Raw genomic sequence first — 6,295 nt, 5'->3', positions numbered from 1 at the left:
CTGCTCTGTGATCTCCATGGGCTCAGCTTGTCCCCGCCAGTTGCCTACAACGTCCAAGCTCTTCAAGTTTCTGAAGTTTACTTGTGTCTTCTAATTCTCACACTGAGGACTTTTTTGTGTAGTGCAATGATAGCAATACATTTCATCTTGAATTCCATCTCCAGTTGATTGGTAATGCCTGCCTTAAGTATGTTTTATAAAAAGGATTCTGAAACCAAGTCTCATGTAGTATAAAAGAATTGTAAATAATTAGTGATGTCTGCCGTGGTTGGGAGAAGGGGTAGTAGCAGCACAAGTGCCTCAAATATGTCATATTTGATGCTGTGTTTTTATGAAATACTCTGTGCCTGCCTTTTAATCTTGGCTGCTTGCAGATGTTGCATGGCTGCTTCTGCTGTTGCTATAATTGCTGCTAGTTGCTTCCTAGTTGAGGCCAAAGGGGTCATTAGTTGAGCAGGAACTACATCCCCATAGTCTTGGGTTTGCTCCTGTGGCTGGCGTTCACAGTTTTCCCCTTTCAACTTTACCCCAAATATCTCCATACTTGCATTGACAGATAGGACTCCTCTTTCTGTTTACCACCCTGCGGGCTCCTATTTCCTTTATCATATTTAGTATGCCCAGTCATTATTCCACGAGAAGCCTTTCGGTTTACAGTTGTGATAAGCACACTGGGCCAGGAACAAAAGGCTTCGGTGACTGAGGAGTGATCTGGAGGTGGACAATGTCACAGATGTTAGAGAAGAGAGGTTGCAGTCTACTAGTATAAGACTTAGAAGAGTGTTGGGATCCGGGTGACCTTTTCCTTTACTGAGTTCTTGCTCTGTTTCTTTGTCTCTTTGGGGTCTCACATTTCATGTGTGCAAGAATGAGCAGCAATCCCTGATGAGGTTATCTGCTGGCCCTTCGGCCTGCTGTTATCCTGAGACCATCTCCCAACTCTTTGAAAGAGCAGCAGATTGGTCAGCTTTAAATAGCATACAAAGATTTCCTTTGGAACCAAATGTTTCCCTGTCCTTGACTGTTAGTTAAATGGTGCTGTCTTATCTGAAGCGCCATCTTAGGCTCTGGCCCAGTCGCCATCTTGCACAGTAAACTTTGGTTGGTCCTAATCCCAGCCTGGCTTACTAGAAGACAGGTGGCCAAATGGCCCGAACACAAGGGTCAACTCCACCCCACACTAAAGAAATAGGCTGCTCCCACTTCCTTAGCCCTGCAAAGCTATAACAAAGCCTGCTTTCCTACACAGGCCCTCTTTCTCTTTTCGCTCTCTTGCCCTCTTTCGCCAGCCTGTTGGGGTTCTCCCCCGCAAAATAAACTTTTCCTTTAACTGGTGTTTGGTGTGTTTTGTAGTGGCGTTTCATTGACTTGAGTTCATTACATCTTACAAGTTTCATTGGCCAATGTTTCATAATGTGTTCTGACTTGCAAGTCTGAGTTAAGTGAATTAATGCTGCCCTCCTGGAAAAAAATATGTACAGTATTTTAAAGATACTCAGATTTATTTGCCAGAGCAAGACAAACTGCTGTTAATGATGAATTCTACTTTTAGGATAGACATGAGAATGATCAGATTTACAGGTGAGTAAGAAAACCACTTTGTAAGAGCCCTTAAAGGGTTAGGATACATCCATTTCTGTGACCCATATTGTAGTACTTCCCTGTAGTATTGGGAAATAGAGCTGGAACTTTGAGAAATGGCCTCAAGGATTTGGAAGGTAAAGTTTAGAAGACAGTCTGGATCTCTTTACATTACATGCCGACATTTTTTTCTTCAGTACATTTTTTTTTATTTGTGGGAAAGGATTGGATTCTGTTATAATCTCTCAGTGAGTCAATATTCCAAGAAAGATCGAAGAATGTGTTTAAGTCATGAAGCTCTGAGGCACCCCATCCCCTGTAGGGGCTACTTTGTATTTATTCCTCAGGAGGAGCTGGTAGAAGCCTTCGCGTGAGGGAGAAGAAAAGCACCAAGGATGACTACAGCCTCTCTTCATCACAGCTAACCAAGGATCACTCTCTTGAGACTCTCCAGTCCTCAGGTAGCTGTTTTCAATTGCATACTTAGCCCTCTCTTTCCTCCTGTTCAGAAAGTATAGCATACTCATGAATATGTGTGGATGAACTGTTACTTCCCCAAAAAAGCTGCCCATGGTCACTACAAAAAAAAAAAAAGCCCTAAAATATGGTAGAGTATATGCTCTTGTAAGCCTGGAGTATAGGCCACCTGAGATGAGTGTCAGCCACAAAGGCCCCCAGTTTCACTGATTTGAAGGTAATCCAATCTCTGCTCATTTTCTTTTGTTTCCCTCTTAAACTCTATGCACTGCTCTGGCCCATACATATGCCAATGGGAGCTGGGCTCTTAAATTAACATTTCCTTTGCATTTCTTAAGACCCAGAGTGGTTTGAATGCTGAGGCTGAGGTTGTATTTGCTGTAGTTGGGTAATTTTCATGTTGATTAGTGTGAAACCCATTCTTCCCCCTTAAGGCAGCCATTGGAGAAGTTGCCCCAGGACTTGCTCCTGGAAGTTTTAACTGATAATGAAATGTCAGTAGGAGAACTTTCCTCAACCCAGCCCCCACTTCTGACTTGGCCATCAACTATTACGACTTTAGGACAGAACTCTTAGGAGTGAACTGTCAGCAGTTCTGCTGAGATTTTTGCCTTTTTCAGGGCTAAGCAGGAGAAGGTATGAGAGAAATGGAAAGTCTTGTGCCTTTCAGTTATGTTTCCAGTGAATCCCCAGCACACTCTTGTGGGGCCATATCCTAGATCTTCTCTTCCTCTTGCTCTCACTAACCTCCCTCCATTTCTTGCAGGGTTTCTTCAGGTTTGTTTCTCTTGCCTTCCCCTTAAAGTTATCTGGAACAGCCTCCATCTGGGGGGAGCTTTACTGTGCATGAAACCTCAGTGAGTGTTGAGACTGATGTCCCTGTTGCTCTCTGGATATAAGAAGGCAGTGAAATGCCTTAATCAACATTTTTAGTGGACACTGAACCTAGAAGCTTTGAAGGAAGCAAACTTGAGAACTCTTGATATTTGAGTGAAGACAGAGTGAACTCTTTATTGCCTTCAGGAATGGAGGGAGGGAGGAGAGGGCATAAATGCTCTACTGTGATGGAGCAGGCAGTGATTACTTCATAAATCTATAACTTTTATAAGTTGTTGCCCAGCACTACCTCTGCAGCTACTTGTGAGAGTCACTGCCAGCCACTATTTTAGGTTGGTTGGGATGCCTTGCGGTAAGTTTCTGTTCCCCCAATGGAGAACCCAGGACAAGGTTTGCAACTTTGAAGATTTCTCTCATCAGGCGTCAAGGTGTCATGGACATTGACCAAAGAAACCAAATAGCACTCAAGGCTTTGGGTAGAAAGGCATACAGTTTATTTACTAGACTCATGTCTCAAGACTCAAACCCTAATCCTCTGTCATTCTCTACTTGAATACTGTAAATTTAGCAAGGCAGTAAAGAAGCAGTTTTGAGACAGTTTGGGGCAGTTTCAGGGCAATTTAAGTTGAGCACACTGTTTTCTTAGGCCCTCAGGGACTAACAAATCACAATTGCAAAGTAGGATAGCTTTATAATATAGTACCCAGTAAATTATAACTTAAAGACAGTTTCAGGAGGCATGCAACTATCTTAGGTATGAGGTGAGGCCCTAGGTATGCAACTGACTGGTGGTTGGGGAACCGGTTTCTAACTCAGTACTGGTTTGCCCTTTGAAAATGAGTGGTAGGGAGTCTGCAGCATTCCCTTGAATGCCATGGCTCCTTAATGGCAAGCAGGATTGGGTGGGGTCTGTAGCAGGACTGAGGAGGCAGCAAAAGCTGTACTAAATAACCATTTTTTTTTTAAATACATGGGTCAAGTACAGTGGACAGAATGGCTCCAGGCATGCCCAAATACCATATCTGGCACAAGGAAACCAACAAGGAAAGGTCCATTTTTTATCCTATTATTTGTTATTCCCCAGGGCAGGATGGAATGTCTGAAATAAAAAGAAGAGCTACTTTGGAGAAGGTTGTGAAAGATTCTTAAATAGAGAAGGTTTAAAAGAGAAACTGTATTACATAAGGTTGGTATTACAAGTTTTTTTTTTTTTTTTTTAAAGATTTATTTTATTTGAAAGGTATAACAATACACAGATGGGGAGAGAGATAGGGAGTGCCACTATCTGCTGGTTCTCTCACAAAATGGCTGCAATAGCCAGATCTAGTCCAGGCTGAACCCAAGAACCAGGAACTCCATGCAGTTCTCCCACATGGGTGACAGGGGCCTAAGTACTTGGGCCATCATTTGCAGCCTTGCTAGGCATCGTTAGCTGGAAGCTGAATCAGAAGAGTAGCAGGTACTTGGACTGGCACTCTAATATGACAGTGTCATTAGTGGTAGCTTAACCTACTGCGCCACAACACCAGCCCCTTCTTAGAGCTTTTAAAGATATCTGTTCTGTGTGTGGGTCAAGTAATCTGATCGCATAATCAGCTTGTGGCTTACAAGGCCAGTTTAGCTGATAGATTTTATGCTCTTGTGGTGATGGTGCCATCCTCTCTTGCACTGTGGCAGGTATATATTGCTAGTGAGTGCAGCAGCTGAAGGAGAGGACAGCAAGCACCCAGTGGAGAACAATATGTCTTTACCAGTGAAGATAGCAACTGAAAAGATCATGGGGTTGGCTAGATTGCACTGGACCTTTTTTTTTAGATAAAGGATTTTTTTGTTGATAATAAAAATAGATTGTCATTGTGAAAAAGTAAAAGACATATAATTTTATAAGTCAGAAAATAACATTTTGTTATTTAACAAAATAACATTTGGGCATATTTATTCTCAGTCTTAAAAATATAATATAGCAATTTTGCTATGCAATTTTGCTATTTTTAACAATTGACCTCATTCATATTACATATATTATTTTATTCTTCAATGTTTTGCATCTGAAATTTTGCAAGCATATTTGCTTGTCATTATTGTTCTTTATATTAAGTGCATAATATGTGGACCTAATGAAATTTATTTAGATGTTACCATGTTGCTGGTCAGTAACAATTTTGTAATGAAGATCATTGAACATTAATCTTTATGTGCATCTTTAATTATTTATGGTAAATTTCTATCATTGGAATTATTTGGTTTGAGAACTTTATTAGGGAATCTAAAAGGTGCTGTTATTGCCCTCAACACAGTTGTACAAGTTACATTCCCAACAGTAGTATATAAATGGGAATGTTTCTTCACACACTCACTAAAACAATCACCTTTCTCTTTTTATAAATCTCTGCTATTTTGCTAAGGAAACAGACCTTTGTCACTTTAAATGTGTTATTTCTAATTTCTATCTGGTAGAATTCACTGTTGATGGAGTACAGTTCTGTGGGTAAAAGTCATGTGTATCCCCTCCAGTTCCATGTGGAATAGTTCTATCATTGTCATAATTTCTCTTGGTGACTGTTCTTGTATTCAACCACTTTTCACACACCCCATCTCTGGAAATCACTGATGTGATTTTGCCTTTTTCAGAAGGTTATATAAATGGATTCATGCATTTAATCTTATATATTTCATATAGTAAAATGAATTTCGGATTTACCCATATTGTTACATGCATCACTAGTTCATATCTTTTCATTGCTGCATAGGATTTCATTTTAAGTATACATCACCATTTTTATCCATTCACTAACTGATAAACGTGTGAGATGTTTCCAGTTTTGATTGTAAATAAATTTACTGCAGATGTTCCGGTACAGGTCTTGTATGATTTAAATGTTCATTTATTTAGGGTGAATGCCTAGGGGTATGTATCAGTCACCATTTTGTTACTATAACAAGTACTTTAGAGAAGCTACTCAACAATAAGAAGTTTATTTTCCCTCAGTGTTTTAGAGGTGTACAATCCAAGATCATGTGAGACCTGTTGGTTCAGCAAATTGGTGAAGCCAGAGACAATGGCAATGGCAGTGTGTTTCGAGTAAAGATCACACGTGAGCTAGGAAGCAGAGACAGACAGAGGCAGGGCCCAATTCAGCTTTAATATAACACTCTCAAGGAAATGACCTTCCAGGTGTATGGCCCAAAGACTTAGGGACCCCATTAGGCCCACCTGCTAAATATCATAACTAGATCAAGTCTCCAACCTCCCCAATTCATTAACATATGGTTTTGGTGATTAAATGTCTGCATTAGTTTGGGAGCCAAATCCTGTTCAAATAATAGCATTCTACATTTTGCTTCCCCAATCATTATCCTCCCATACACCATATGATCATTCAACCCTGAAATAAGCCCA

The sequence above is a fragment of the Oryctolagus cuniculus genome, chromosome X, assembly GCF_051225735.1.
Source record: "Oryctolagus cuniculus isolate XC-2025 breed Fujian yellow rabbit chromosome X, ASM5122573v1, whole genome shotgun sequence".
Lineage (NCBI taxonomy): Eukaryota > Metazoa > Chordata > Mammalia > Lagomorpha > Leporidae > Oryctolagus > Oryctolagus cuniculus.
The sequence above is the reverse complement of the archived record's forward strand: the minus strand, read 5'-3'. Positions refer to the sequence as shown.